The sequence below is a fragment of the Aethalodelphis obliquidens genome, unplaced genomic scaffold (genome assembly GCF_003676395.1).
Source record: "Aethalodelphis obliquidens isolate GAN/ISIS:26980383/991018 unplaced genomic scaffold, ASM367639v1 scaffold16, whole genome shotgun sequence".
Classification (NCBI taxonomy): Eukaryota; Metazoa; Chordata; class Mammalia; order Artiodactyla; family Delphinidae; genus Aethalodelphis; species Aethalodelphis obliquidens.
Window position 1 is genome coordinate 8,940,865 of NW_020837960.1, and position 11,180 is coordinate 8,952,044.

General features: G+C 42.1%; 1 non-coding gene across 1 annotated transcript; it reads left to right on the forward strand.

Moving 5' to 3' along the window:
• The first annotated feature begins 8,741 nt into the window (after positions 1-8,741).
• Positions 8,742-8,814, forward strand: TRNAE-CUC (transfer RNA glutamic acid (anticodon CUC)). Its single transcript has one exon. It is a non-coding gene; the product is annotated as a tRNA-Glu (tRNA).
• The last annotated feature ends 2,366 nt before the right edge of the window (positions 8,815-11,180 follow it).

An 11,180-nucleotide genomic window follows, 5' to 3' on the forward strand; every position in this document is an offset into this window, starting at 1 on the left:
GAGCCCGCGTGCCACAACTACTGAAGCCTGAGCCTGAGTGCCTAGAGCCCGTGCTCCGCAACAAGAGGCCACCACAATGAGAAGCCCGCACACGGCAACGAAGAGTAGCTCCCACTCGCCGCAACTACAGAAAGCCAGCGTGCAGCAACAAAGACCCAATACCACCAAAAATAAAAAATAATAAATAAATAAATTTATTTTAATAAATACATCCTCCAGCACCTGCAGCTCTGAGGCTCTGCTGTCCTGCCTCTGGAATGTTCGAGGTTATATCACGTTATCTGAAACAGCGTAGTCAACCGCAGCCCTGCTGAACGGGCTGGGTCTAGTCCCACCATGACTGGGAATAAGGCTCTGTCTTCATGCCAGCAACACCTCTCAGTAAGCCTCGATATCTAGTGCACAGCAGAACCAGTATAGTTAATAACACAGTATTGAATACTGGAAATTTGCTAAGAGAGTAGTTTCAGTTGCTCTTACCATAAACAAAACAAAACAAAAAGATAACTATGTGAGGAGATGATAAGTAAATAGGCTTGACTGTGGTAATCATTTCACCGTGTATATGCATATCAAATCATCACGTTGTACACCTTAAATACACACAATTTTTATCTTTAAACATTAAGTTAACTTTTAAAAGGAGGTATAAGTCTTCCACCTCCCATTGTGGGCACAAACAAGTGCCCTGGTTGTTGTTTATAAATAACGGACAGCTGGGGGCACTGGACAGTCACGCTCCACAGCTCAGCATCATTCCAAAGGGAGCTGACAGCTGACAGTGGGTTTTCCTCCCGGGGCAGGAGTGGGACTACCTCAGGCAGCCTGGCTTCTGAGCAGCATCCTGAACAGGCCACCTTGCTTCGGCAAAGAGGCTGTGGTTTCTCAGGCTCTCTTTCCACACCATCTCGTGTCTCCCCTTCTCTCTCTCTAGCCCTCTGTGTCTGTGTCAGATATCTTCCATTCACTCCTTCGGATCCACTCTGCATCCCCCTCCACCCATCTCTGTGGACAGCAGTTCTTTCCCATGGAGACTACATCAACGAGGTCCCTTGCTCTCTGGTTTCCAGTCGAAGTCAGCCCTTGGGAAGCACCAGAAGGAAAGAAGAGAATGAGGGTGGGCTTGTATTACTTCCACTCTCTCGTGTGGGTCACTGCAGACTAACTCTACACTCAACCGAAGGGGACTCTCCATACAGCTGTTCTCACTGGTGCCAGGAACGGCTCCCTCCCGTGCTCCTTCATGCCTGGGGGTGGTGATATCTCCGGTGCTGTCCCCTTGGACACTGCACTGTCCTTTCTTGCCCTCCCTACACTCCACCCTCCTCTTTGTAAATAGTACCTTTATTAAATTCCCAAGGCACCTAATTTGAAGTGCCCTGCTTCCTTCTCGGTCCCTGACCCACACAGCACCAGACTCAGAGCGGAGAAATCTCAGTGTTCTAGCCTCATCTTTGGCCAGTGACTGCCTTTTTTTCTTTTGAGGCAGATTTTGATTCAGATTCCCTGACGACTGACCTGTGCAGGCCCTCAAACGAGCTGAAGAGATTTGGTAAGTGCGGAGCACAGAGAGATGCGTGGACGATACTGTGCTTCTCCCCTTCCCTAAAAGGCCCTGCCTAGTCTGCCTCCCTCCCCTCTGGCCACACTGGTCCCCTTGATGACCCCTGAACAGCAGGCACAACCCGCTTCAGTCTTCACCATTCCTGTTCCCTCTGTCTGGACTATTCTTCCCCCAGAAATCCACATGGCTAGTTCCCTCACCAGCTTCAGATCTTTTCCTCCAATGTGACCTTTTCCATTAGACTTCCCTCCCTATTGAAAATAGCCCCCACCCCAGCATCCTCATCCCCTTCCCTGCTTTATGCATTTGTCACTTTCTAATGTACTCTATAAGCACTTATTTTACTGATCATACATATACACCCTGGCACAAACGCTCTATGAAATGCCCCACGAAGGCATGGATTTTTGCCTGTTTTGCACAATTATATGCTCAATAACCAGAACAGAATCTCATATGCTATTTTTTGAACAAGTAAAATCCTGGTTCCGGAGGGAGATGTGTAGAAGGGATTCCACACCAGTGACCACTTTTGTCCCCAAACTTCTGATCAGTCTCAGCATGAGACCAGTTCTTGCCAGCTGCCACCTGCAGTTAAGAGTCCACACCTCACCCACGACTTTCCGCAGAACAGAGAACATGAGCTGTGCTGTGTGGCAAGTCCAATCACATCCAGTCTGGCTGCATACATGGGGAGCTGATGACTCGCTCTTTCCCGTCTCCATTTCAGAAGACAACGATGTGCTGGAACACTAAAGCGTCTCTTCATCTGGGACGCTGACCCTATTGATCCTGGAATGAAATATATGCTTTGAGCAGATAGAGCTGTTCACACTCTGTTCATTTTGAAAGCTCCTACTACATGCTCGGCTTTGTAACTGAAACTGAGAAAGCAAAGATGAATCAAATATGGTCCTTACCCTCTGGGGGCTCTGACATACCGTGCCGGACCTCTACAAGGTGAAAGATGAAAGACTGTCTTCTCTGGTACGGAATCCACACACTTGATTTCGCCACCTACAGGCAGTGCAACGTCACTAAACGCACAGAGAAACTTTCCACACCCAGGAGAACCAAGCCTTGACAAACCTGAATCCCCAGGCTCTGAGAAATCAGAGACATGGTCCATTCCAGCAACTGAGATGCCGGGAGAGAAAGTCTAAAATCGAGGTGAGTCACCGCCACATCCTGGGATTTGAAACAACCACAAACTCCTGGAGTCAGGAACAGAACCAAGATCTTTCCTCGGGATTGGTTCAAGACGGCAAAGTAGAAGGACGTGCTTTCACTCCCTCTTGCGAGAACAGCAGAATCACAACTAACTGCTCAACAATCATGGACAGGAAATCATTGGAACTCACCAAAAAAGATACCCCACATCCAAAGACAAAGGAGAAGCCACAATGAGATGGTAGGAGGGGTGCAATCACAGTAAAATCAAATCCCATAACTGCTGGGTGGGAGACTCACAATCTGGAGAACACTTATACCACAGTAGTCCACCCACTGGAGTGACGGTTCTGAGCCCCACATCAGGCTTCCCAACCTGGGGGTCCGGCAACGGGAGGAGGAATTCCTAGAGAATCAGACTTTGAAGTCTAGTGGGATTTGATTGCAGGACTTTGACAGGACTGGGGGAAACACAGACTCCACTCTTGGAGGGCACACACAAAGTAGTGTGCCCACCAAGACCCAGGTGGAAGGAGCAGTGACCCCAGGGGAGACTGAACCAGACCTACCTGCTAGTGTTGGAGGGTCTCCTGCAGAGGCGGGGGGTGGCTGTGTCTCACCGTGAGGACAAGGACACTGGCAGCAGAAGTTCTGGGAAGTACTCCTTGGAGCGAGCCCTCCCAGAGTTCACCATTAGCCCCACAAAAGAGCCTTAGTAAGCCCCAGTGTTGGGTTGACTCAGGCCAAACAACCAACAGGGAGGGAACCCAGTCCCACCCAACAGCAGACAAGAAGATTAAAGTTTTACTGAGCTCTGCCCACCAGAGCAACAGCCAGCTCTACCCACCACCAGTCCCTCCCATCAGGAAACTTGCACAAGCCTCTTAGATACCCTCATCCATCAGAGGGCAGAGAGCAGAAGCAAGCAAAACTACAATCCTGCAGCCTGTGGAACAAAAACCATATTCACAGAAAGATAGACAAAATGAAAAGGCAGACAGCCATGAACCAGATGAAGGAACAAGATAAAACCCCAGAAAAACAAGTAAATGAAGTGGAGATAGGCAAGCTTCCAGAAAAAGAATTCAGAATAATGATAGTGAAGATGATTCTGATCTCCATTCGGAAAAAGAATGGAGGCAAAGATTGAGGAGATGCAAGAAATGTTTAACAAAGATCTAGAAGAATTAAAGAACAAACAAACAGAGATGAACAACACAATAACTGAAATGAAAAATACACTAGAAGGAATCAATAGCAGAATAACTGAGGCAGAAGAATGGATAAGTGACCTGGAAGACAGAATGGTGGAATTCACTGCTGTGGAACAGAATAAAGAAAAAATAATGAAAAGAAGTGAAGACAGCCTAAGAGAACTCTGGGACAACATTTAACACAACAACATTTGCATTATAGGGGTCCCAGAAGGAGAAGAGAGAGAGAAAGGACCTGAGAAAATATTTGAAGAGATTATAGTCAAAAACTTCCCTAACATGGGAAAGGAAATAGCCACCCAAGTCCAGGAAGTGCAGAGAGTCCCATACAGGATAAACCCAAGGAGAAACACGCTGAGACACATAGTAATCAAAATGACAAAAATTAAAGACAAAGAAAACTTATTGAAAGCAACAAGGGAAGAATGACAAATAACATACAAAGGAACTCCCATAAGGTTAACAGCTGATTTCTCAGCAGAAACTCTACAAACCAGAAGGGAGTGGCATGATATACTTAAAGTGATAAAAGGGAAGAATCTACAACCAAGATTACTCTACTCAGAAAGGATCTCATTCAGATTTGATGGAGAAATCAAAAGCTTTACACACAAGCAACAGCTAAGAGAATTCAGCACCACCAAACCAGTTCTACAACAAATGCTAAAGGAACTTCTCTAAGTGGGAAACACAAGAGAAGAAAAGGACCTACAAAAATAACCCAAAACAACTATGAAAATGATAATACGAACATACATATTAATAATTACCTTAAACGTGAATGGATTAAATGCTCCAACCAAAAGACACAGATTAGCTGAATGGATACAAAAACAAGACCCATATATATGCTGTCTACAAGAGACCCACTTCAGACCTAGGGACACATACAGACTGAAAGTGAAGGGATGGAAAAAGATATTCCATGCAAATGGAAACCAAAAGAAAGCTGGAGTAGCAATACTCATATCAGATAAAATAGACTTTAAAATAAAGAATGTTACAAGAGACAAGGAAGGACACTACATAATGATCAAGGGATCAATCCAAGAAGAAGATATAACAATTATAAATATATATGCACCCAACATAGGAGCACCTCAATACATAAAGCAACTGCTAACAGCTATAGAAGAGGAAATTGACAGTAGCACAATAATAGTGGGGGACTTTAACACCTCACTTACACTAATGGACAGATCATCCAAACAGAAAATTAATAAGGAAACACAAGCTTTAAATGACACAATAGACCAGTTAGATTTAATTGATATTTATAGGACATTCCATCCAAAAACAGCAGATTACACTTTCTTCTCAAGAGCTCACGGAACATTTTCCAGGATAGATCACATCTTGGGTCACAAATCAAGCCTCAGTAAATTTAAGAAAATTGAAATCATATCAAGCATCTTTTCTGACCACAATTCTATGAGATTAGAAATCAATTACAGGGACATATATACACTACCAAATGTAAAACCGATAGCTAGAGGGAAGAAGCCACATAGCACAGGGAGATCAGCTCAGTGCTTTGTGACCACCTAAAGGGGTGGGATAGGTAGGACGGGAGGGAGGGACACTCAAGAAAGAAGGGTTATGGGGAAATATGTATATGAATAACTGATTCACTTTGTTATAAAGCAGAAACTAACACACCATTGTAAAGCAATTATACTCCAATAAAGATGTTTAAAAAAAAAAGAAATCAATTACAGGGAAAAAAACCGTAAGAAACACAAACACATGGAGGCTAAACAGTACGTTACTAAATAACCAAGAGATCATTGAAAAAATCAAAAAGAAAATCAAAAAATACCTAGAGACAAATGACAATGAAAAAATGATGATCAAAAGCCTATGGGAGGGCTTCCCTGGTGGCGCAGTGGTTGAGAGTCCGCCTGCCGATGCAGGGGACATGGGTTCGTGCCTTGGTCTGGGATGATCCCACGTGCTGCGGAGCGGCTGGGCCTATAAGCCATGGCCGCTGAGCCTGCGCGTCCAGAGCCTGTGCTCCGCAACGGGAGAGGCCACAACAGTGAGAGGTCCACATACCGCAAAAAAAAAAAAAAAAAAACCTATGGGATGCAGCAAAAGCAGTTCTAAGAGGGAAGTTTACAGCTATACAAGCCTACCTCAAGAAACAGAAAAATCTCAAATAAACAATCTAACCTTACACCTAAAGGAACTACAGAAAGAAGAACAAACAAAACCCAAAGTTAGCAGAAGGAAAGAAATCATAAAGATCAGAGCAGAAATAAATGAAAAAAGAAACAAAGAAAACAATAGAAAAGATCAATAAAACTAAAAGCTGGTTCTTTGAGAAGATAAACAAAATTTATAAACCATTGGACAGACTCATCAAGAAAAAGAGGGAGAGGACTCAAATCAATAAAATTAGAAATGAAAAAGGAGAAGTTACAACAGACACCTCAGAAATACAAAGCATCCTAAGAGACTACTACAAACAACTCTATGCCAATAAAATGGACAACCTGGAAGTAATGGACAAATTCTTAGAAAAGCACAACCTTCCAAGACTGAACCAGGAAGACACAGAAAATATAAACAGACCAATCACAAGTAATGAAATTGAAACTGTGATTAAAAATCTTCCAACAAACCAAAGTCCAGCACCAGATGGCTTCACAGGTGAATTCTATCAAACATTTAGAGAAGAGCTAACACCCTTCCTTCTCAAACTCTTCCAAAAAATTGCAGAGGAAGGACCAGTCTCAAACTCATTCTATGAGGCCACCATCACCGTGATACCAAAACCAGACAAAGATACTACAAAAAAAGAAAATTACAGACCAATATCACTGATGAACATAGATGCAAAAATCCTCAACAAAATACTAGCAAACAGAATCCAACACATTAAAAGGATCATACACCATGATCAAGTGGGATTTATCCCAGGGATGCAAGGATTCTTCAATATATGCAAATCAATCAATGTGATACACCATATTAACAAACTGAAGGAGAGACACCATATGATCATCTCGATGGATGCATAGAAAGCTTTTGACAAAATTCAACACCCATTTATGATAAAAACTCTCCAGAAAGTGGGCCTAGAGGGAACCTACCTCAACATAATAAAGGCCATATATGACAAACACACAGCAAACATCATTCTCAATGGTGAAAAACAGAAAGCATTTCCTCTATGATCAGGAACAAGACAAGGATGTCCACTCTCACCACTATTATTCAACATTGTTTTGGAAGTCCCAGCCATGGCAATCAGAGAAGAAAAAGAAATAAAAGAATACAAATTAGAAAAGAATAAGTAAAACTGTCCCTGTTTGCAGATGACATGATACTATACATAGAGAATCCTAAAGATGTTACCAGAAAACTACTAGAGCTAATCAATGAATTTGGTAAAGTTGCAGGATACAAAATTAATGCACAGAAATCTCTTGCATTCCTATACACTAATGATGAAAAATCTGAAAGAGAAATTAAGGAAACACTCCCATTTACCATTGCAATAAAAAGAATAAAATTCCTAGGAACAAACTTACCTAGGGAGACAAAAGACCTGTATGCAGAAAACTATAAGACACTGATGAAAGAAATTAAAGATGATACCAACAGATGGAGAGATATACCATGTTCTTGGATTGGAAGAATCAATATTGTGAAAATGACTATACTACCCAAAGCAATCTACAGATTCAATGCAATCCCTATCAAATTACCAATGGCATTTTTTACAGAACTAGAACAAAAATCTTAAAATGTGTATGGAGACACAAAAGATCCCAAATAGCCAAAGCAGTATTGAGGGGAAAAAAATGGAGCTGGAGGAAACAGATTCCCTGACTTCAGACTATACTACAAAACTACAGTAATCAAGATAGTATGGTACTGGCACAAAAACAGAAATATAGATAAATGGAACAGGATAGAAAGCCCAGAGATAAACCCACGCACCTATGGTCAACTAATATATGGCAAGGGGGCAAGGATATACAATGGTGAAAAGACAGTCTCCTCAATAAGTGGTGCTGGGAAAACTGGATAGCTACATGTAAAAGAATGAAATTAGAACACTCCCTAACACCATACACAAAAATAAACTCAAAATGATTAGAGACCTAAATGTAAGACCGGACACTGTAAAACTCTTAGAGGAAAACATAGGAAGAACACTCTTTGACATAAATCACAGCAAGATCTTTTTTGATCCACCTCCTAGAGTAATGGAAATAAAAACAAAAATAAACAAATTGCACCTAATGTAACTTAAAAGCTTTTGCAAAGCAAAGGAAACTACAAAGAAGACAAAAAGACAACCCCCAGAATGGGAGAAAATATTTGCAAATGAATCAATGGACAAAGGATTAGTCTCCAAAATATATAAACAGCTTATGCAGCTCAATTTTAAAAAAATAAACAACCCAATCAAAAAATGGGGAGGAGACCTAAATAGATATTTCTCCAAAGAAGACATACAGATGGACAAGAAGCACATGAAAAGCTGCTCAACATCACTAATTATTAGAGAAATGCAAATCAAAACTACAATGAGGTATCACCTCACACCAGTTAGAATGGGCATCATCAGAAAATCTACAAACAACAAATGCTGGAGAAGGTGTGGAGAAAAGGGAACCCTCTTGCACTGTTGATGAGAATGTAAATTGATACAGCCACTATGGAGAACAGTATGGAGGTTCCTTAAAAAACTAAAAATAGAATTACCGTGTGACCCAGCAATCCCACCACTGGGCATATACCCAGAGAAAACCATAATTCAAAAAGACACATGAGTAACTTCCCTGGTGGTCCAGTGGGTAAGACTCTGCACTCTCAATGCAGGGAGCCCGGGTTCGATCCCTGGTTGGGGAACTAGATCCCACATGCATGCTGCAACTAAGATTTCACATGCCACAACTAAGAAGCCCGCATGCCACAACAAAGGTCCTGCGTGCCGCAAATAAGACCCAGCACAGCAAAAATAAATAAATATTTTTTAAAAAAAGACACATGCACTCCAATGTTCACTGCAGCACTATTTACAATAGCCAGGTCACAGAAGCAACTTAAATGCCCATCGACAGACTAATGGATAAAGAAGATGTGGTACATATATACAATGGCATATTATTCAGCCATAAAAAGGAATGAAATTGGGTATTTGTAGAGACATGGATTAATCTAGAGACTGTCATACAAGTGAAGTAAATCAGAAAAAGAAAAACAAATATCGTATATTAATGCATATATGTGGAACCTAGAAAAATGGTACAGATGAACCGTTTTGCAGGGCAGAAATAGAGACACAGATGTAGAGAACAAATGTATGGACACCAAGGGGGGAAAGCGGTGGGGGTGGGGGGGAGGTGGTGTGATGAATTGGGCGAATGGGATTGACATGTATATAGTGATGTGTATAAAATGGATGACTAACAAGAACCTGCTGTATAAAAAAATAAATAAAATAAAATTTTTAAAAAATCATTCCTTGGGCCCAGAATGGGCAGAGTCACTGTCAAAGAAATATTTGTCAAATAAGTGAGTGAATGAATGAATGAGTGAATAAATGAATGAGAAAAATAAAATAGCTAATGGCAGGTTAAAGTCTCAGGTGGATTCGTTGTTCACCCCTCCTAAACTCTAACATCTGCGGTTCCGGATGTGACCACTGAAACTGGAGAGCTGAAGGGCTGTGCCAAAGATGGGTTCAGCGTTAGGAGAATAAGCTCAGTGGTAAAGATTAGAAACAGAGAACAAATCAGTAAGTTTAGTTCAGGATTAGTGTTTGGACCCTCAGGTGTCAGCTGAACATTGATTATTCATTAGATAATGTAACTGCACTCAATAAACGGCACAGCAAGAACCCTGGATGGTTTTCAATAGCAGAGTTTGGCTATTTGGACCCTTTGGGCTTGTGTGCTCTGAGAAACTAAATGTAATTTCTCAGGAAGGATGCCCAGGCACAGTTTTTTATCGAATTGGCCCAAATACATCATCTTTTTGGCCTGCTTTCCATTGAATTTCAGTAACTGTCTCCAAGAAGTTAGATTCTAAGAACCCGAATCAAGGATGCAGGCTCCAGGATGGCCAAGGGGTGAGAGGCAGGTCACCAGGAGGCCTTGTGCAATGAATTATTTCTCCAAATGCTGGGCCCAGAGGCCCAGGAGGATGGGGCCCCACTTAGGAATCTGCACAGGCCACCTCCCAGCTGTTGCCTGATGTTTCTGCTGTTCAGCTGGGGTGATGAATACTCTTGTTCCTCTGCATTTCAAAGTAGCAGCAGGAACCTGGTTATAAAGCAACTTAGTATGGAAACAACAATTTCTCGTGTAAAGCAGATGGGTGTTCTTCTGCCATTTCTTAGGCATATGCGAAACTTACAGGGTGTCGACACTGCAAAGCCACTCTTTAAAATACAGTACCTGTGGTAATTCTGTTCAAACGTCTGAAATGATGGTTGGCACAGTCTTCATGCAATCAATTCCAGAAAGCTCCTATCAACTCCTTTCAGTCCCGAGTATTCCCAGAAAGAACAGGACTTTTTTTTTTGAGCAGCCTGCCAGCTGGTCTGGGAAGAGCAGGTGCAGGTTTTTAAAATGCCATATGTATTCATGTACTCTCCCAGCTTCCTCGCCTCCCCGCCACAATTTTGAGAAGGGGTTGTTTGGGTTGTTTTATATTTTCTTCTATACCGTTTTCCCCAAGACTGCTGTAGTTGAAAGCAGCAGTTATAAAAACGAGGAAAAGTGTTAATCCCAGTGATTTGAACGTCAAAGTGGATTTTCAGCACTTTCTACATGAACTGCTCTTCTGTGTTTGGGGATCTGTCTAACCCATGAAGACTCGCCAAGGCTGTTTTGGTAAAGGCAGGAGGCAAGTTTATGCCTATGTCATAGGACTAGTAGGCTAAGAATGCCCTTGTCTGTAACTATCCCCTTAGAATAACGGAGGCAGGGAGCTGGGTGGATTATTTCTTTGCGGTCTTGCCATCGTCACCATCCTGCCAACACATGAGATTTTTTCCATTTTGTGCAGGAATGAAAATAAAATCGCGAGGTCCCAGCTAGCTCTGATACAAGCCTAGAATAGCAACTAGAGGAATAAACAGCTCCAAAGCCTCATGTTTTGCTCTTTCAGGTAGAACCCTATCCCATTTAAAAGTATCCTTTGAAATTCTGATTAGCCGGAAGCCTTTGAAAGCGGATACTTATGCAGCAGCCCAGCTAAAGCAAAATTCT